Genomic DNA, 21950 nt, shown 5'->3' on the forward strand with positions numbered 1-21950 from the left:
CACAGGCACTCAATTATTTTTTAAACATGTAGAATGCAGTTATAATAACTTCCATAATTTGTGTCAGTTCTGGACCATTTCAGCTGATTGAATCTTTAACTGAAACTTCTTTTACGTTAATTGTAAATTTACATACAACTGTAAGAAATTATACATAGAAATCTTATCCATCCTTTGTTAAGCTTCCCTCAGTGGAAACATCTTGTAAAAGATCACATCCAGAACAAAAGGTCTTGTTCAGATTTCCCCAGTTTTATTTGCACTAAATCATGTGTGTGTGTGTGTGTGTGTGTGTGTGTGTGTGTGTGTGGTTATTTAGCATAATTCTATTCCATGTTCAAGTTCCAGTATCCACTTCAACATTCAAGACACAAATTAGTCCTATTGCCCAATGAAGCCTTCCTGTTGCCTTTTTATAACCACACTGCCTCTTATCTTACCCTCACCACACCTCTATCTCCAATCCTTGCAACAACTGTTATGTCCTCCATTTCTAAGAGTTAGTCATTTCAAAAATACTGTGTGAATGAAATCATAAAGTATGCAATTTTTTTGGATTGACTTTTTCACTTGACATAATTTCCTAGAGGTTTGTCCAAGATTAATTAGTTTTTCTCCTCATCATATGGTATGTTTTCCTGCTTCTTTGCATGTCTGATCAGTTTTATTAGATGCTAAGACACAGAGTTTTTCTTTGGCCCATCCAGAGCATTTTCTTATGCCTTTAAACGTTCATCAGCTTTGTTGTAGGATACATTTAAGTTACTTGGAAAAAATAATTTGATACATTCATATCTTTCTTTCGCGACTCATTAGGTGGTCACCAGAAAAGTATTCAGTCTAAGCCTACTTATTCCTTACTACTGAGCAAGGCACTTCTGAATACATGAGTTACAAAATATTTTAAGTTCCAACCCGTGTGTGAGTACTATTCCATCTATCTTTTTCAGGTGATTCTTTCCTCAGTCTCAATTTCCTCACGTGCATGCAGTTATCAATATTCTGTTGAATACTCAAAGGGAACCTCTTTAGACAGATCTTTGTATTTTTCTCTGTGTGGCTGTCTCTTCACCAGCATTCAGTCCTATAAACTCTCATTGCCTTGGTCTCCCCTAACATTGGATTCATTTCTTCAACATAGTGAGTCTACTTAGCTCCAACTAGGTTCACCCGCTCTACATGCAGTCTGGCAACTCTTTCAAGGCAATAAGCTTGGGAAACTTTAGGGATCATCTCATTTTTTCCTATTCCTGGGGTACACTGTCCTTCAGTGCTGTGTTTTGTATATTTTGCCTGTGGTTTTTGGTGGGAAGTAAGAGTTGCTTGGTTCAAGCAAGAGGGCAAATCTGACCTATGTTCTTCCATCTTCTCTGGAAGTTAATGTCCTTTATGATTTTTTTCTTCATCAAACTTATTTCATCTCTTTGATCAGAAAAGCTCAAAACAAAATTAAAGTTTAATTTTCTTTTATTTTCACTTTATTATTACATTGTTTTTCCAAGTAAACCTTTCCCTTTCTTTTTTTCTTGTTCCACTCACAACATTAAAGGTTCATATCTTTAAGACTTTCTACAGCTTCATTTTGGAATTGGTAAACTTTATGACATTTTTCTCACATACCTTTTTATTTTCCTCCCATTCTTTTCTTTCTGTCTTTCTTCTTTCCATTCAATAAATATTTTCTGAGATGCTTTGCTAAATGCTGGGAAAAAATGTCATAAAAGGGATAAGCAAAATCTTTGATCTCTTACTTCTGGTGATGGGAGAAGGCAATAAATACAGAAAATTATTTTGGTTAGGAATTCATCTGCTATGAAGAAAATAGCATGCATTTTGTTGTGTTATTTGAACTAAAATATTAGTATTGAATATCAGACAGTGTTTAGTTTGGGTCTATGTATGCTCTCCTACTGACCAAAACACTTCTGAGTATTCTACCCTATACCCCAATAGTTATAAAGTGAAGAGTGAGAGCAAGCATTAGAAAAATGGGAGGAGGAGAAAAACAACTGCAAAATCCTAAAGTCAGTTTGAGTAAGTTTCACATGTTGGAATAATCTGTAAAGAGAGTAACACAGTATAAAGTCAGGGAAGTATTCAAAGGTCAAATTACATAGGTCTATGTATCATAAGTTATATCTTTCCTTTTACTTTTTTTATTGCTTTTATTCATATGTGCATACAATGTTTGGGTCATTTCTCCCCACCCCTCCCCCAACCCCCTCCCTTTCCCCCCCATCCCCTCGCTTCCAAGCAGAAACTGTTTTGCCCTTATCTCTAATTTTGTTGAAGAGAGAGTATAAACATTAATAAGAAGGATCAAGGGTTTTTGCTAGTTGAGATAAGGATAGCTATACAGGGAGATTCCCTCACATTGCTTTGCTGTACATATGTGTTACATTCTAAGTTGATTCTTCTCAAACTGGCCCTTTCTCTAGTTCCTGGTCACCTTCTCCTATTCCTTTTACTTTTGAAACATGACATTTTTCAGCTGAGCCACTTAGAAAACTCCCTATGCAAGCACTTGAACCTGTACAGCTATCTCATCTGTGGGCTTAAATTTGTTGCATGTTCAGAGTGGTTTTTCTTTTTTAATAACTTCCAAACCCTCTTTGTCCTCCATATAAAAGATGGTGGCATGTACCTTTACCTGGCTGGAAAACTTTGAAGTGTGCATTTTCCAAAGCCAAAAATAACTGTGCAGCCACTCCTGGTACACACTTCCTAGGTTCTATAATCTTCAGGAAAACAGGTCCATTTTTCCAAGTATGCCTACTGTTATTGATCAAAATTAAATACAAGGAAGCAGTTTTAAGAGATGGTTGTGAGCAAGGCATCCAAAATCAAATTGGCAGCTTTTAAAAGTTACAAAGATGTCTAATAGATTGCTTCTCAACACAGCAATCCATTCTCAACACAGTAGTAAGAGATCCCTTCCTTTAGTATAAATAAGACTTTGTCACTCCTCTGCTAATACTTTTTTGATAGCCCCTCATTGTAGTTAAAATAAAACTCAAAACATGATTATGGCTAACAAGACCCTAAATGATTCCCTCCATACCTACTTCTCCAAACTCATCTCCTGTCACTTTCCCTTCTCTCATTACTCTCCAGTTACACAGCACACTGAGTCCTTCACTTTCTGGAACATACCTTGAAGTGTTTCACATGCTGTTTGCTTGGAATACTTTCCCCCAGATTCTCTTCTCATGGCCAGCTTCTTTCTCATCATGTTGTTTAAATGTTACCTATCCAAAAGAGCTCTTCCTTACCCTTCATCTTTACTATCTCTTGGACCTTTGTTTATTTCTTTCATCACCATTAATATGATCTGCAATTACTTTATTTATGTATTGATTTGTTGTTTTTCAATCTGTGTCTGCCACTACAATATAAGCTTTAGGAGAGCAGGACCTGAACTTTGTTGTTCCTTACAGCATCTTCAGTGCCCAGCACTCTAATATGTATATATACACATGCACATACATTATATATATATATATATATATATACATATATTAGGTTCTAATGAAAGATTTAAATAATGTCTTTCAAGTTTATACCTAGCTCATGTATTTTTGAATGGATGAGTGAATAAACAGAAAGAAAATCATAAAACAATAAAATTGTTTTTCAATGAGGATTTTCTTCAATACTGAAGTATTAAGGTCCAACAAGGGGAAAAAGACATCCAAGTTTTGTAAAAACCTCATTGTCTGAATTACTGAGCCAATGTGACCCAGTTATTCCTGTGGTTCTGCTGCTGAGCAATATGAAAAATATTAACATAAACATTATAATCTTATGACATACATTTTTGTTAAATATATTTTTTTTCTTTTTGGTGGTACTAGAGTTTGAAAAGGCCTTGTCGCTCTACCACTTGAACCACACTTCTAGCCCTTTTTGCCTTACCATATAGGGTCTCTTGTCTTTGGCTGACCATGCCTATTTGTACCACACCCAGCATTTTGGTTGAGACAGGGTCTTGCTAATCTTTTCCCCAGGCTAGCCTCAAACCATAGTCTTCCTGATCTCCACCTCTCAAGTAGTTAGGATTACTGACATGAGCAAATGCATCCAGCCTTAAATATAATTTTATTTATAATTATTTATAGCAAATCTGCCTCTTGTATTTTATAAGATTAAGGAAACTTGGTAATGGGAAAGTCCCCTGTTGTCCCTCCAATATACTCATGTGAAGCAGACTGAGGCTGCCAGGAAATTTCTTAGAAAAATAGAATTTATATAGTAATGAAATGTTCAGTAATGTTGATAAAACCCTAGTTGAAAATGTGAACTAATATGAGATTTTTATCTCTTTACAATTCAGCACTAGTCATACAACATTGTTAAGTCATAGCTCTTGTATTATAATATCCTAATTTTTTTTCAAAAATTACATTGTCTATTGAAGTGTGCTGTGTTCTGTTGTGGAATATATTGTGTTGAAGTGTGCATGATGAAAATATGCAAATTACCACTGCAGTTTTCTGTTGAAGTACTCATCCTTAAAACAAAATTATTGCAGACATGTGTTTGGATTTATGTAATTGTTTATTATTAGTAAAATAAGCTTAATACCTAAATTTGAAGTTTGAGGGTCTCAGAATTATTTTCTTACATTTTTTGGTAAATTCTTGTTTTTAGTGTGAAAATTCATAGATAAAGCATATAGATGATTGATATGTCAACATCTGTTTTCTGATTCCATTTTTTATGTCTTTCTAATAAAAATAATCAATGCCTAGCAATATTGCCAAAGCCATGAGCTAGAATTTATGTATGCTCACAAACATTATGTAATATCTATTTCAAAGATTATAGATCATTAGAGACTGATTTTCAATTGATTGGTTAGTCTGATTCATCAGTACCCATCTTGAAAACTATAAAAATAAAAATACATCCCAATTGATCTGTAAAACAAAAAGCTGCAGTAAAGAGTAAAATTTTCAAATGGTACCTATAGTTGGAAATAAATCTTTATCTTTTTATTCTGCATCAGTTGCCATGGAAATTTTTTATTAACATGAAATTGATTTACCCAGAGATAAAATTGCTTGCATCGTTTTATCTCCCAGTATTCTTAAAGCCTTCTAAGCCAAATTCAGTGTTTTAACCTCAACCTCATTCCAGATTCCCAAGAACTTCTCTATGCTGAGTATTCTTGAAACAATGTTAGTGTCAAGGTCATTGTCATGTATTCATTCTCTGTTGGTGCAAAAACAATTTTTTAAGCATTATAAGTCATCAAGGAAAAACTTTGAATTTTAAAGTGAACCATTCCAAGGACGTTTACATAATAAAAAAAAATACTCAAATGCTGTCATAAAGCCTTCTATTTAGTATTCTAGGCTTTTTTGCTATGAAATATAAAAATTCATTTTGGTGAGTATAGAAAAACAGTATCTAATTTGAGTAATTGGGCTTCATGTACCTCTATGTTATATGTTAAATTTTGTGCTTCTGAGTAAATATGCAATTTATGTAGATTGCCTAGAGTAAACATAATTTTGTCCTTTGTAAGTATTATAATTGCTTGGTGCTTTAACGAATCTCTCAGTGGTGTCCAAAGTTATTCCACAAGTTTTAAGGGAACATGCCATGTATTATTTATTTTTGAGCACACACACATATAGTAGATGTTCAGTGCACGCTTTTTGAACTAACATGTAATTTTAGTGTCTGAAGATTAAAATGCAAAAAATATTTTTACTAGATCACCCAATGAGGAAAAGGTTGGAAATTGGTGATATTTTATGTGAAAAGGAAACCCAGTTCACCATTTTTAAAGACATTAACATACTACAGACTTATGTGTGATATTTAAATGTCACTTAAATGTTTTTAAACTCAGAAAATGTTCTTCAACTCACTTTTCTTCACTTAACAGTGAAGAAATCTTAGAAATCTTCCCACATCACCACACACCTACCTTTTCTAGGTGTTGTAATCTCTTTCACAGTATGAATGTTTATAATTTATTTACTCAATTCCTAATATAGAAGGACTTAGTCTGTTTTGTATTTTTCACTCTAATGATCAATGCTACAAGGACTATAATTTCATTTAAGTTTTTGTTTACATTTTTAATTATTCTCAAGACATGGTGAAGAAGATCAATTATTGTTATATACACTTTAAATTCATATAGATACTGAGTAAAGAGCAATACTTACTTATTCTTTATTTTGTATTTCTGATTACCAATAAGCTTGAGCATCATTTCTTATTCTTACTGGCCATTTTGCAGTTCCTCTTCTAAGTCTATTTTGAGATGGGCTCTTGATCTTTTTCTTACTGCTTTGTAGGTATTCTTTATACATTCTAAATATTAACACTTTTACTCGTACATGTTGCAAATATATTCCCCAAGCTATCAATTGACTTTTGAGAGGGTTTTATGATTCTTTTGCAATGAAATTTGAAATTTTTATGTAGTTAGATTTACCCATCTTTTTCACTATGGCATTTGCTTTTTACATTTCTTTTAGAAAGAAACATTATTTTATATTTTCTTAATATACTTATATTTTATTCTACTGTAGTTTTCAGTTTTTACTTGAGTCGTGAATCATCTGGAATGTGTTTTTGTGGGTTTCTTGACTTATGTAAGTAACTGCTCGTTTTCCAAATTAGTGTCCAATTGCTTCAACACCATTTATTGAATTGACCATTCTTTTTCCACTGATTTAAAAAGCCACCACTATTATGAAATAAATTTGCATACCTATGGCTTATTTGTGGCCATGCCTTATTATAGGCAAATATTGCCTATGTCTACACCAATTCCACAACTTTTTAATATATTTTACTATTGGATAAGGCAATTTTCACTACTTTTTTTTTCCATTTTTATTAGGATATATTCATTGTACAGGGGAGATTTATTGTGATAATTCTGAATAGGCTTACATTGTACATTGATTAGATCACCCCCACCATCTCCCCTCCACAAACCCCTCCCCACCCTACTTAAAGCAGTTACAAGAGATTTCATAATTCTATTTCATATATGTATTTGAAGCCCATCAACCATATTCCCTCACCTTCATCTCCTCTGTTTACCCTCCCCCACCTACAAGTACCTCCCACATGGAACCTATTTTACAATCCTATCTTTCATTATTAATTAAAAAACCAATGTTCAAAGGGGTTTCTCAGAGTATCCCCACTGTGAGTATACTTTGGTCATTTCAACCCTTCCTGTTACCCTTCCTTACCCTTCCCTCCCACCCCCCATTCAACAGCTTTCAGTGCATACCTTTATATCCTTTACCTGCACAGATGCGAGGTATTTTGATAATGTTGACTCTATTAATATTATATCCAGCCAACCTCTCACTAACTTTCTCATTGGTTCTAATTTTTCAGTTTGGGTTCTTGGGGTAAATGATCTTTCTGACTTCAAGTAGTGACAGTTTATCTCTTTATTTTTATTAAGTATGCCTCATGTAAGAGTTATTTGCCTTGCAAAATATTGAAGACTCTAATTCCACATAAACATCTGTGGAAGGACCCACCAACTTTTTCAAAAGGCTTTGTCTTTCCTACCTTTCTCCCATCCAAATTCAGTCCTTCTCCTTGCATGCAAGATGGATTTGAGTTATTTTTCCTAATTTCTATCTCACCATCTTTTTAAAGTACATGTATAAATAATCCTGTGCCTTAAACTTGATTCAGTCCAACTCATCTTTAATACCAGGGAAGATATTCAAATGTAGAATGGTTCATTATGACATTAACCTTTTCTGACCTGATATGGAATTATTTTTCTTTCCCCTTTACTTTCATGAGAAGTTAATCACTTATGTTTTCATGGGTCTATGTTTGTCTCCCCACTATTTTAACTCTCTCATGTTAGATTATTTCTCCTGCTTCTTATATACTCATACTTCCTCTCCTTCCTCCCCTTGTGTCTGTACTGCACATTCTTCAACTTTTTGTAGATCTTTCTCACAGATGAGATTCTGTAGTCTTTATTTTCAACAACTCATTTGCTGTATCTCAAATTTCATTGCCCTTTGTCTTTGCCTACCCTACTCTCAAACTTTAGTCTTGTTTTATTTTTGTTTGTGGTTTTCTTATATTTTTAAAAAGCTTTTTATTTTGAAATAATTTCAAACATATAATAGTTACAATAGTGCAAAGAACTCTCTTAACACAGATTCAGCGACTGTTAACATTTTGCCAAATTTGCTTTATCACTCTTGCTCTCTGCCTCCCCCTGTGTATTTGTGCATAATTTTAGAACAATTTGATATTAAATTGCAAACATCACAGGATATGTTTTGGTTTTGCCTTTTCTGGGCTTGCACTTAATAAACCAGAAGGTCAACTCTGTCCATTCTGCTCTTTGTCTAATAAGTCACATTCTGCTAGACAAGTTCATACTTTGTATTCTGCCATAAATTCATAACCAGTGACCACAAATTGAGTTTCATTACTACCTGTATATAAATGACTTTCTTTGTTTGTTTTATTTTGTTTTGTTTGAGCAGTACTGGCATTTGAACTCAGGGCCTCAAGCTTGCTAGGCGAGCACTCTACCACTTAAGCCACAACCCCAGCCCTTCTTTTTTTGTTTAATTTGCAAATATATGAATATTGGAGAATATCATTTTCTTGTGGCATTCTATTTTATAGGATTGATCAGATGATATAGTCTGCATGATTTCACTTGTGTGAAATCATTAAGATTTCCTTTATGGCCAATCATTTTTGTTTAGTTACCAATAATTTATATCATGATTACTATGGGCCAGGCACTGAACACTTTATAGATTTTTTTATTTATTCAGTTTTCTCAGCAGTGCTGTGTGATAGAAACTATTATTTTCTTCATTTTGCAGATGAGGAAACTGAGGGTCCAAGAATCCCCTGAATCATACATGAAATCAAATAGTAGAACTGGGATATTAATCCCTACTGTGTGTATTCAGAATTCATGCCCTTAACCAACATCCTATGCTAATTTTTCTAATCTCACATCTTGCTTTGCAAAACTATATATCTATAATTGGTACAGACTTATATCAGATTTATATAGTTCACTGTGTACTTCCAGTAGATTGAGTATTGTTGCATAGTTCAGATCTTGTATATCAGTTCTGAGAAATGTTTGTTGACACTTATCAAATAAAGAAAAACCCACGATAGACTTATCTATTTCTTATTGTAATTCTGTTATTTTTATGGCAATTATTTTAGGCTATTATTAGGTAATTGTTTTCAGAGTTTTTATTTCTCACTAATGGATTTTCCATTTAAAAACTATATAGTAAATTTTTATCAATATATTTTTTAAATAATGAGAGAAACTATTGAAAATAAGCTTTAGATCTCAAATAAGTTCATCATTTCAACATGAAATTCAGACTCTCAGTCACAAACACTGAGTATTACTTTTGAAGCAGCAAGAGAAAGTCTCTTATCACAAAATATGAACCTATAGTTAGTCCATTGATGGAAAAGATTTATGGCAAAAATAATAAAAATACACATAACTAAACATCTTGTCTTAATTTATAACTATAAATGTATATTAATTGTCTTTAGATCATAGCCTTTCTCTGTTTACTATTTGGCTTATTGTAGTGAAGTCCAAATATTGGTATAAATTGTCCTTACCCTAATAATTTAGCATCAAATACTTCTCTTCTGTTTTTTCACTTTAGAGAGTAACAAGAACTCAAAGACACTTATAAGTTCATCTAAATGAAGAATTATTCAAGAATATTAGTATTCTCAGGATACTCCTCTCTCTCATCTCATTAAGTCTTAGTTTTCAAGACATGAATGTTAAAACTTTGTTTCCTACTTAGTTTTCATAGATGCTATCATTCATTTTTATGGTTGTATTCATCAATTTATGAGGTATTTTACTAAACTTCTAAATTAAACCAAAAATATTACTTGGTCACAACACAACTGAATTTGGAAATCATACAACTAGGAAGAGCAGAGATAAAAAGTCCATCTGTTTTCAAAAGGAAATGCAGTTTTGATTAATTCATTGATTTGTTTAAGTGGAAGTCAGGTAAGAAAGTTTTCTGTATAGTTCAAGTCAGAGTTTATTCCTCAAGTAAACAAAGGCAAAATCACTGGAAAGCTATTCTATATCTGGAAAATGCAAATATCAAAAAAAAACTATATTTAAAAGCTGTATTTCTTTATACTCCTTAACTCTTCTTCTATCTGAACAGGTTGTTCCCTGTCCCAAGGGTGTCTAATCTCAGCATACATGTACAAGATTTAATTGAAAATTTTGAAATCATTGTATAAAGTTTTTCTTACTTTTCCAGCTTATGTAGAAATAAAAGGACAAGAATATCCAGTTCATAGAAGGTTCTTTTTAACATTTTCCAAACGCTAGACCCAACATCCAATTCTTTAAATATATAAGATATTTTTAAACTATAATAAAAAATAGTATGTACATTCAAATGTGTTATACCAAATTGTAACATTAGAGACCATAAGACATAAATAAACATGCTGCTAGTTTATATTTTTATGGACTACTGACTAAAGCTTCATGTAGATATTTGAACTTCTTCTAGGTATTTGTTTTTATTTAAATTTATAGTTGGTCCTTTTGAAAACTTGGGTCTAGCTGGGCACCAGTGGCCTATAATCCTAGCTACTCAGGAGCCAGAGATCAAGAAGATTGTGGTTCAAAGCCAACCCTGGACAAATCGTTCACGAAACCATATCTCAAAAATAACACAAAACAGGGCTGGTGAAGTGGCTCAAGTGGTAGAGCACCTGCCTCGCAAGTGTGAAGCCCTAAGTTCAAACCCCAGCATCATAAAAAATAAAAGTAAAAACTTGAGTCTAATATAATACATCCAAATCAAATAAAATGAGCAAGAACACTGCTGCAGCATATGTATGCAACACTAAGTAGACACAAGATGTTTGAGCGTCTTACCGCCATTTACCCTCCACTTCTCAACAACGGTAATGGGGTAATATTAAACAAAAGAAAGCTTTCTTGCTTAATTTAAGTTGGGGGAGTTCTTCCCCATTTTTTATATATCCATGAGCAGAAACCTGAAAAATGATTAGATACAATCATTCAATTTGGGAAACAAGGTTTTCTTTTTCAATATTTTTTAAAAAATTGTTCCCAGTGGTAATCAGAATTGCATTAATGCTATTAAGCCAAAACAAAATATTGAATTTAATTTGTTAATGAAGACAATTTATAGTTACTATTATCACCAGTATCCCTTAATTTCATACTATTTTACTATTCAAAACAACCCATGGTAGATTTTAATAAGTAATAGCATAATTTGGTCTTATAGTAAAATTTTATCAATAAAAATCTTCTATTTTATATCATGGAAACGCCATTTAGATTTTATTTGACAGTAGTGAATACTGATACAATAATTGAAAACTTGCTGATCTAGTCCAATCTATTAAATTCACAAATTAAGAAATTAAAGCTCAATTTAAATGTCTTGCTCAAAGTTATAAAAATAGAAAATTACAGATACCTGACTTTCTAACCCTGAGTTCACTGTTGTTTCTGTGATTTGTTACATCACCTCGGTTCCTATAATAGATCTAGTTCATGCCTTGCCATTTACATTTAATGACATGGTATGTATACAGGTGTGTATACAGATATTCATTGTTTATTCAGTAAGTTTTCTATGAGCTAGGCACAGGAACATCTCTTGACTCTGGAAATTGTGATGAAAATAAAGTAAGAAAAGTAGATTCTATTCAGCCTCCATTCAATTTTGACTGAATGCACAACTACGGTTAGCCACCTTGTATGGCTACTCTGTGTACTACTCTGTGGTTTTAACATGTTATTAACAAGAACTTTTCTATCAATGGTTATATTTTAGGGGAATAAATTTCTTTAGTATTTTGAAAGGTGAGAAAAAAAGAATTCAGCTTCAAACATATTATTTGCATGCCATGTACCTGATAAGGTGTTTGGCAACTACAAACACAAAGATAAATAAAACGAGGCATGTATATACATTAAATGTATAGAGTATAGAAAGTGCTGTTACATATCTATAAGCAGTGCTATATGATAAGAGAGGAATGAGCAAGCAACTGTAAATAGGAGAGTAGAACAGTGCTTTGAAAATGTAGAGGGATACCTTTCTATGCCCAGGGAACAACAGATGCATAGGCAGAGAATTGAGAATGGTTCAAGTATTTCTAAGAAACTTCAGTGCAACAGGACACTATGGTGTTGGGAGGAGTAATAAGTAAGCATTTTTACACATCATTGACTAATTGAAGAATGGAAGTAATGAAGTGTGAGAAATTATTTTATGTCCTAGATATTCTTATTCTTCTGTGTTATTCCTAAGTGTTCTTTTAGAGCAGAGACTGTATTTTATATTTATCCTATGTAGCTATCTGAGTACTGAGCCTGGCAAGGGCTAAGTATATGTTTACTGATTAATTGTGCTTATCCTCCAGTCAGTAAATATTTCAACATGTCTAAAATTCTGCACATTGTGCTACAGGAAATTTAAAAATATGCTACAAAGCCTATATTCAAGGTGCTATTGAACTCAAAGGAAAAAAAATGAGGATTTTTTTTTTATGATGACTGCTATATCTCCTGTGCTCACAGAGCTTACCTTCTTGTCAGAAGAGACAGGCAATCAAAGGATGAAAATATATAGTGTTAGGTAGCAATAAAGACAAAGGAGAAAAATGTAGGTGAGGTAATATAAGTTTTTAGAGCTGGAAAGAGAAGGTAAAGTTATTTAATTTCTCTTGCCTTAGTTTCCTTAACTCTAGAACAGAAAAAAAGTAAAATTATTTGCCTTATAGGTTGTAGTAAATATTAAATGTTAATATATGTGTGTATAAAGTGCTCACTGCCATTCCTAGAAGATGGTAATATAAATGTTAATATTATTTATATACTTATCAATAACATTAGTGCCATTATTTATATGTTATTAATAACATTAGTACCATAGTCATCTTCTTTTCCTCACTTGTGAACTTCTTTTATTGAAGGATATACTTTCCAATAGTTTTAAAGTACTTTATCTAATACTCCCTAACCTATGTCTTATTTCTTTTGGTTTTTGCTCCCAATGCAGTAATATCTAACATTCTTTTCTTGTTGAAATGAATCAGCCTATTTTGACAGTAATTTCTCTAGGTAACACTGTTAGCTTCTCTAGATGTCAGACCATCATTTTCTATTTCAGGCATCAAGCAGGTATCCATATCTTCCTGTGGAAAACATTCATTAATGCTTCATCACTTATCATATCTAAAAACTAAAAGGTTTGACAAAATGAGGCCTTTATGTTTGCTTACCACCTAAAAATGGGTACAGTATTGCAAATGTTATTAACAGATAGAAATGTAAAGTCTTTAATATTAATGTTTTGGAATGGAGAACATCTACATGGATTAGGTGAAGTCTCAAGACTCCTGCCAGCCTTTCTCTGCCTATCTAAGCTCTAATGCATCCCTATACGTATGTTGCCCCCACTGACACCGTCATCCTTGAAAACTGATCAACATTTTGTACTCACTTAGCAGGCCATACTTACCTCTGCCATAGCTGGTATCCCTCAGTGTTAACCTGACTACCCAACTCCCCACTCTCCACTGTCCAAGCAGTAAGTTCCTTGAGGTGGGAACTGTCTTTCCCTATTTGGGTTACCACCACAGTGCTTCACACATGTACTTGCTGACCCATAAATATCAGGATTCTTGAAACATAGCACTTAACCTTTGTCTCTCTCAGCTGCTTTCTGAGGAACAGCACTGTTCAAGCTTACTAGCACAGCCCATCCTGCATGTTCCCCTGGCCTGCTGTGGTCCAAAATCATTTCTAGTTTTCCAGTAGTGATACTGTCATAGAAAAGTGACACCAAAACAAACAGATCAAAACCTTGTAAGCTGTCCATCAAAGACCTCCAAGAGGGGGAATCCCTTGTGGAATAACTACCAACCATGATGTGGTCTAGCTCCTCCAAGTTAAAAAGTTGATTTTGCCGTTACTCTCAATAGCCACGAGCCTCTGGATCTAACACAGACCATCTATAATTACAAAATATTAGTTTCTGTACCAGATGACTTATTTATTTATGTGTTTCTTTTTTTTCTGTGACTGAAATACTTGTGCTTATTATCCAGATAACTAACTTAATTATATCAGAGTTCCTGTGAAATCTATCAAATAATCAAAAGGTTTTCCAGTGGCTATGAAAACAACAAAATGAGTTAAGCAGCTACAAGGATTATTTTACCCAGGCTGAGGAAAAGCCTAGTCACACAACACAGAATAACAACATCTCCCTGGGGACACAAGAAAATAGAGTAGGGGCTAGAAGGTCTCAAGTACACCTTTGAGAAGACCTTATGAAATTTTTTTCTTAATAAAAAAAAATTTGTGATACTGTGGTTTGATCTCAGGGCCTCATACTTGGTATGCAGGTACCCTAGCACTTGAACCACTCTGCCAGCCCTTTTTTGTGTTGGGTATTTTCAAGATAGGGTCTTGTGAATTATTTGTCCATACTGGCCTCAACCTGTGTTCCTCCTGCTCTCTGCCTCCTGAGTAGATAGGATTACAAGGCATGAGTCACTGATGCCCAGCGTCAGAAAACAATTTTTTAATCCAGGGGGTAAATCAATGGTATTTTACATGTCTTAAGAACAAGCAAATTGTACAATTTGGTTTCATAACTCTTTGATCCCAAGATGAATTAATGGTAATGTGATATTACCAATAATGATGTTAGAAAAGGTAGAGAACTGAAGTCAAATAGGAGTTCTTAATACTCTTTATGTCATCAGACTCAAGGATCTCCACAGTTTCAGGCCAACTCAGTTTTATTAATAAGAAAGTTACCTGTGTACTTGTGGTTTTAGCTAGCTTACTAATGCTCATACACATACTAATTAATAATGCATGATAATCTATTGAGTGTTCATCCTCCACCCTTTTGAAGAAACTATGAAGTATAGGTTAAATGACCAGTAAAAATGAATTTTACCTCTTGTCAAGGGCTGCAGTGAGTCCTTCAACCCTTATCTTAAGGTCCTTTCTATTCCAGAAGTTGGAAATCCAAATGCCTACAGAGGCCAGACTGGTGGGGATGAAGCAGGAAGCCACTGCAGTGAACTGGAGAGCCAAGTCCTTTCTGGAGGAGCATCCACTGCTCTGTTCCAGATAATTGTTACAAGGCAGGAATGTTGACCTAGTGTTACCACACTGTCCAGTTTCTCAGGTAAAGCAGGAAATGCAACTTTCCGTGTGAAATCTTTTTATTTAAATATTGTCATTTAACTCTCTTATGTTAGTATTTTCAAGCCATATATAAGCCTAACACTTCTGTAGGTGGGATTTGGCCCAAAGTCCTCCTGTTTATAACTGATCTTATGTTATGCTTATCTGTTTGTTAAATTTAGAGATCTTATTTTTCTACAGGTTTTGCTTTTCTTTAATATGTGCTCTAAATTACTCTATGCCTCATTTTGTGATATTGAAATTCCCTTCCTCTCTAATTTGAGGGCTTTGTGTGTAAGTTTTCATTGGTTGCTATATTTTCTCTGCCACTTGCAGCACTCCAGTGGAGCACTCAGTCACATGTTAAATGGAGTCTCCTTGAGACACTACCCATGATACCACTCAGCATCCCTGGGTATTACTACTCCTCGTTTTGTTCCTAATGTGTAAGCTACATAAACACAATCAAAGATCATTTATATCATCAAGCTTGTATACTCTTTGGTCTCTTCTTTCTAAAATCCATACAGAAACAATCTTCCTCTTCTTGTTTCTTGAGAGACCTTATCAGACATTTCATTAGAGTATAGTTATCCTTTACATTTAATTAAGTTTGCTGGAGATTGTTTGGACTTAGGTGATTCTGGATATTTTTACATATTCATGGACTCATAGATGATGTCTTTGAATGAGTTTCTCAGTGGCTGAGTTGTCTCATTTTTACTTAAAGAAAAACCTGATTTCCACTCAAAATGTTTTTAAAACATAAATGTAACACGCAGAAATATGAAATACTGGAAGAAAACATAGGGGAAATGCTTCACAACCTTGGCCAAACCAAGGTTTATATATATATAAAACCTCAACCGCACAGACAACAAAAACAAGACAGATGGGATCCCATCAAACTAAAGAGCTTCTGCACAGCAAAAGAAGCAATCAACAGAGTGAAGCAGCAGCTACAGAATGGAAGAAAATATTTGCAAACTACACATCTGTCACAGGGTCAATACCCATAATATGAAAAGAACTCAGCTCAATAGCAAAAAAAAAAAGGCCATACTTTAAAATAGGCTAAAACCTTAAAAGACATTTCTCAGAAGAAAATAGACCATGTTCAACAAGCATATGAAAAATGCTTGACATCACTGGTCATCAGGGAAATGCAAGTCAAAAACACAATGAGACATCACTTCACTCCAGTACAGGGGCTATTATCAAAAAGACAAAAGATAACAAGTGCCGGTGTGGATGTGGGATAAACAGAACCCTTACACACTGTTAGTGGGAATGTAAATTAATACAGCCATGTGGGAAACAGTATGGAAATTCCTCAAAAAACTAGAATAGAGCTGCCATCTGACCCAGCAGTTCCTTTCTATATATTGAAAGGAAATGAATCAGTATGTTGAAGAGACATCTGCACCTCCAATTGCAGCATTAACTAAGATATGGAAATGACCTATCAACAGATGAGCGAATCAAGGACATGTGTTATACATAAGGCCACCCTATTCACAGATTTATACACCAGACTTTGACCAAGCATGGTCAAAAAATAATAAATATCAAAAGAAATGTCAAAAAACCCAATTTTTAATTCCCATGTGCATTACACAGCTCAGTTGATACTGAGAAGCTATTAGTTAGGCCTCAGTGATCATCAACTATATTTAAATCACTATGTGATCTGCTGTGCTTCCCTGCCCTTAATTTTGTGAAAATATGCCTCCCCAAAAATCAAATAGTGCCCATAAAGCAAGGTAAAAATTAATATGCTTAGTTTAAGTGATAAAGTGAATATTTTAGATGTGTTGAAAGGCAACATGTCTTTAACAGAGTTGGATAACATTGTAGGAAAATGAATCAAACGTCCACAGTACAGTACTGAACTCTAAGCATACTGAGCATTCAGTTTTTCCTCAATGGCAGTCTCCTTGGAACCATACACCCACAGATACCAATGTCAACTGTGTATTTGCAGTGTAATACTACTCATCCATTACAAAGAATGAAGTTGTGCCATTTGCAGCAACATGGATAAACGTGAAGCACATTGTATTAAGTGAAATAAGTTAGGCAAAGAAAGAAAAATACTGTGTATTCTCATTCATATGTGGAATCTAAAAAAGTTGATAGATCTCATAGAAGTAAAATGTATAATGGAGATTGCGAAAGGCTAGAATGGCTATGGGGGAAGAGATCATGGTCAAAGGGTACATTATTGCAATTAGATAGGAAGAATAACTTTCAAGAGCAATAAGGTTACCATTGTTAACAGCAGTAATATTTTTTTTTAATGTAGAGATTAGGTTTAGGTGCTCTCTCCACAACAGTGATAACTATCTGAGGTGATATATTTGTTAATTAACTAAATCTAATCATTCATATGTGTATATATATATATATATATATATATATATATATATATATTTCAAAACATCATGTTGCATAAGATAAAAACATACAGTTTTATCTATCAATTTAAAAAATGAATAAATAAAACCAGGCATTGGTGACTCACACCTGTAATTCTGGCTACTTGGGAAGCTGAGATCCAGAAGATCGCCGTTCAAGGCCAACCCTGGCAAAAAAGCTGGGCGTGGTGGCACGTGCCTGTCAGCCCAACTACAGGAAACTTAAAGAGGAGGTCAGCCTAGACAAAAAGCCAAACCCTGTTTCCAAAATAACCAAGGGAAAAAAGGGCAAAAGGGCCAGAGCTGTGGCTCAAGTGATAGAGTACCTCCTTGAGTTCAAACCCCAGTACTGCTAAATAAATAAACAAATAATTCTAAGAGAAGAGTAACTTTTGATTTTTCAGTTTGTGGGGGATACATTAATTTGCCCCTGTTTAGTACTTACTGCTTAAAGTAGGAATTTGCATCCACTATCAAATGAATTTGAGAGAGATGAACATAAAATTCACAATTATTTTACTCTCATGTACAGTTGGGGAAGAAACAATATTGATGTACATAATTTTTCAACAGTGATTTGTCCTATGTATTAAGCTGCATCTTACATAGTCAAAATACTAGTAATACAAGGATAAAATGTGCAAATCACCCCTTACACTTGCTTAGTTTACTTTTATATAGATTATGTAAATTTTAATAAGTAATTTTCATCAGTATTCTTCAGGAGACACTTCATAGCACAGAAAAATAAAAATATAACAAATTGCTAAAATATGTAGAAAAATATCACAAAGTTTTCCTTCAGAGCTATAGTAACTTTGTTGTTTTATAAATGTTCTGGGGTGGTAACCTATTATTTTTTAAAATCTCTAAATTGTTTTAGAGGATATATATTTGAAACTGGTGATTATTCAACTTTCTGACTTTTAAGAAATAAGGAATTTTCTACCTGTGCATATAGAGCCTTCTCTCCACTCCCTTTTAATTTTTAAAGGTACAAAGGAATAAAACTTGAAGTTTTGTGCCTCAGCTGCTTTTCTTTACAGTCGTGTGGAAGAGAAAGGCTCAGTCATGTACAGTAATTCATGTGAGGGAAAGGAACTGGATATTATACACAAGAATTATGGAGAAGCTAATGTAGACTTAAAAAGTCAGATATAGACTGGGAAAATGACACAGGGCCTCTCTGAGAAACTGGCATTTAAATGGAAACAAATGGGACCAGTTTAATGAAGAACAAGAAGGTAAGGATGTTGAAATGGTATTCCAAGCAGAAAAGTAGGAGTAACACCCTACTTTTAGAACGAAAGAGATAGTCTTAATTTTTCTTTTTAGTATTTAGATCATCCAGGTTAATAGTTTCTGACTCTCCATATCTTTTACAGAAATAATAGCATGATACTAAACACAAAGTTTATGATTATTTCCAACACAAAGCTTCCCTAGTGCTTTTAAGGATCAGGGAAACAGTAGTTATGTATTCTACAGATATAACACAAGTTTTTAGAAGTAATATTTTTCCTATAGAGCTAATATTTGCTTATTGCAGAAAAATTTGAAAATTCAAAAAAGCAATGAATAAAATATCTTCCTACTACCAAAAAATGTACATAGTAGCAAACGGGAGGATGATGATGGTGCTACTCTATTCTGAGATTGAAATACCTAGCAGCATTTTCATAAATTATGATTATCATCGTATATGCAAGTTTGTAGTATGTTTTTCCACCTAACACTGTCATTATTAAATTTCCTATAGCATGATTTGAATAGTTATCTATAAATAATAATTTGGATAGTTATTATATCCTAGACACATATACATTAACTTATTTTTTCCTAGAACAATCCTTTAAGGTTATAACCTCTATTTTATAAGTCAACAAATTTAAATTTTACCCAAGGTCACATGCTAATAAAGCATAGTTACAATGTTCGAATCCAGACAGTCTGACTCCAGAGTTTACATTCTTAACCAGTAATGCCTCTCAATACTATAATTAAACTCTATTTTTGACTTTCATATTATTTCCACTGTAGTTTTGGGCTATCATAATACTTATGATTCTGTGGGTTAGCAGTTTAGTCTGGATTCAGCTAGGCCAGCTCATCCTTATTCTACATAGTGTCTGCTTTGTTTACTTTCATAACTGGTGTTTCAGCTGGCTTGGTCAGACAACTGGACTTCTCTCTGTCCATATAGTCTCATCCTCAAGGGAGGTAGTTCAGGTTCACATGGCAATCCATTCCAGGACATAAGAGTAGAAGATGCAAAGCCTTTTTGAGATTTATGCTCAAAACTTGCACAGCATCACATCTATTATATTTCATTGGTCAAAACAAATTGCAAGACCAGCAGAAATCAAAGTAAGGGTAATAAATCCCACCTCCCCACACTTGCAGTGTGCCACACTTACCATTTAGTTCTCTGCAAGCTTCTAGGTACCTAGAATATATTAAGTTGGGAACTTTTGTAGCAAGTAATGTTTTGTTTATTAAACAATCTTCCTAACCACAGAAAGACACAGGCCATGCTGCTCATTACCTTGAGTCTCAGGATTGTCCTCACTCTTGTCCCTATACCTTCAGAGCGTGTGAAAAATGTAAACTTCTTGCATGAATATGATCCCTCATTCTTAGGTTGTAAGCTTCTGAATTGAAAGGGCAAGAACATCTAGCACTAGAGAACTTCAATTATCAGGGAAGGAAAAATGTGCTTATTGAGGGTATCCTGATACATTAAACTAATGTATCTCTGCTGAGGAAGTTTGGGCAAGTGGACCCTGTCAGAGATTTGGGTCTCTTACAGAGACTCAAGGTATGTTTTGGAAAAAGTGAGTCCCCAGTGATGTTAAGAACCAAATGGTTCATAACAGCAGAGTAAAAATGGGGTTAATCTGTTACAAGGTTTTTAAAAAATGGAAGAAGATATCACTGTAAGATAAGTATACTCATAAATAAAACTGCATAGCTTGAATAAATAGGTGGAGGGTGAAACAGAAGGGAGACTATTGAATGGGGGACTGGCTAGGTGTGATGAAGAAGCTGTATGGATAATTGATACATGGATGAAAGATAATTAGAAAGGGGACATGTCATGATGATTGCATTAACAAGTATAATTTAACTAATAACAGTGAAAGGTTATGGTTATATTCATTTATTATCAAATCAAATGATAATTATGTTGCAGCCACTCAGATATTACTCCCCAAAGTACTAATGGTAATACTATTTTTAATTCAGGCATGCCTGTTGTGTACATATGTATTGTTTGGAATTTAAGTACAGAGGCAGGATTTATATGAAACTTCTCATTGGAAAACTTGAGGTGTTCACTCTTGCCAACGTAGGACAGGAATGGACTTCTTATTTATTTTCAAATACCTCATGAATTAAGTTTGTAATCATAGTATAAAAAGTATAAGAAATGACAGACTTATATCACATACCAAATAATATCCATGTTTTATTTAGTTTATATTCTCATCTTGATAAATATTTCACTGAGTATTAGTTCTTTCCCACTATGCATCCAGGTGTCCCCCACTGAGCATAAGATTAATGTGCATCATAATAGAATTTATTCATAATATCACCGTTCCATAGTCAATTCTTTATTTTCACCATTAACCAACTTTGCTTGACATTATTCAGGAGAATTTATGACATTTGATGTTTTTCAGATAGATTTATGAAAAATAGCCATTTGCTTATTTTTACGATGTCATATCCTCTGATATTTAGTCTTCATGTTGTTTTGATTATAACTTTTAAAATACTGCTTAGTGGTGAGTTTATTCTTAGATTGATAAAAAATGTCATTAAAACAGACTGAGAAAAAATGTGTGTTCCATTAATTAACATCCTGTTGAAATATGTTTAATTTTTATATTATTGCATTTATTTAGTGGCCCTTTATCAATTCAAGTAAAATGTGTGTATAAATCACTTAACATATAAAACTGATAGTTTAAAAATAAAATTTAAAGTTAGCATACTAATTTTCATAGAAGCTCTATCATACTTTTTCTACACAGAGGTTATCACATTTAGGGCAAATCTAGAATAAAAGGTGCTTTTCGTACTTATCAATATGTAATATACTCATTGGCTTCTTTTTAAAAACTCTCTTCATTTGTTTTAACTTTTTAAGTGATACTGAGGTTTGAATTCAGAGCCTCTCACTTGCTCAGCAGGCACTCTACCACTTGAGCCACCCTTTTTTACTTGAGTTATTATCTGTGCCTCCTGCGTAGATGGGATTACAGGTGCACACCATCACA

The 21950-nt window shown here is 33.7% G+C and overlaps 1 protein-coding gene and 1 long non-coding RNA gene across 17 annotated transcripts in view; one reads left to right on the top strand and one right to left on the bottom strand.

Moving 5' to 3' along the window:
- Positions 1-15168, bottom strand: part of LOC141422562 (uncharacterized) — a 28166-nt gene extending 12998 nt beyond the window's left edge. The window contains exons 1-2 of the long non-coding RNA XR_012447196.1: positions 15015-15168; positions 1621-1702 (exon numbers count right to left, since the gene is read on the bottom strand). This is a non-coding gene — a long non-coding RNA (uncharacterized lncRNA). The remainder of the gene's footprint in view (positions 1-1620; positions 1703-15014) is intronic.
- Mbd5 (methyl-CpG binding domain protein 5) overlaps positions 1-21950 on the top strand; it is a 384589-nt gene that overhangs the window by 294412 nt on the left and 68227 nt on the right. For 14 of the 16 annotated variants that reach the window (XM_074070701.1, XM_074070707.1, XM_074070706.1 and 11 more), the window contains one exon: positions 15075-15248. The exons of the other annotated variants lie outside the window; for them this stretch is intronic. The gene's annotated coding sequence lies outside the window, so the exon portion shown is untranslated. The remainder of the gene's footprint in view (positions 1-15074; positions 15249-21950) is intronic. 16 annotated transcript variants of the gene reach the window in all.

Source organism: Castor canadensis, chromosome 4, assembly GCF_047511655.1.
Source record: "Castor canadensis chromosome 4, mCasCan1.hap1v2, whole genome shotgun sequence".
Lineage (NCBI taxonomy): Eukaryota > Metazoa > Chordata > Mammalia > Rodentia > Castoridae > Castor > Castor canadensis.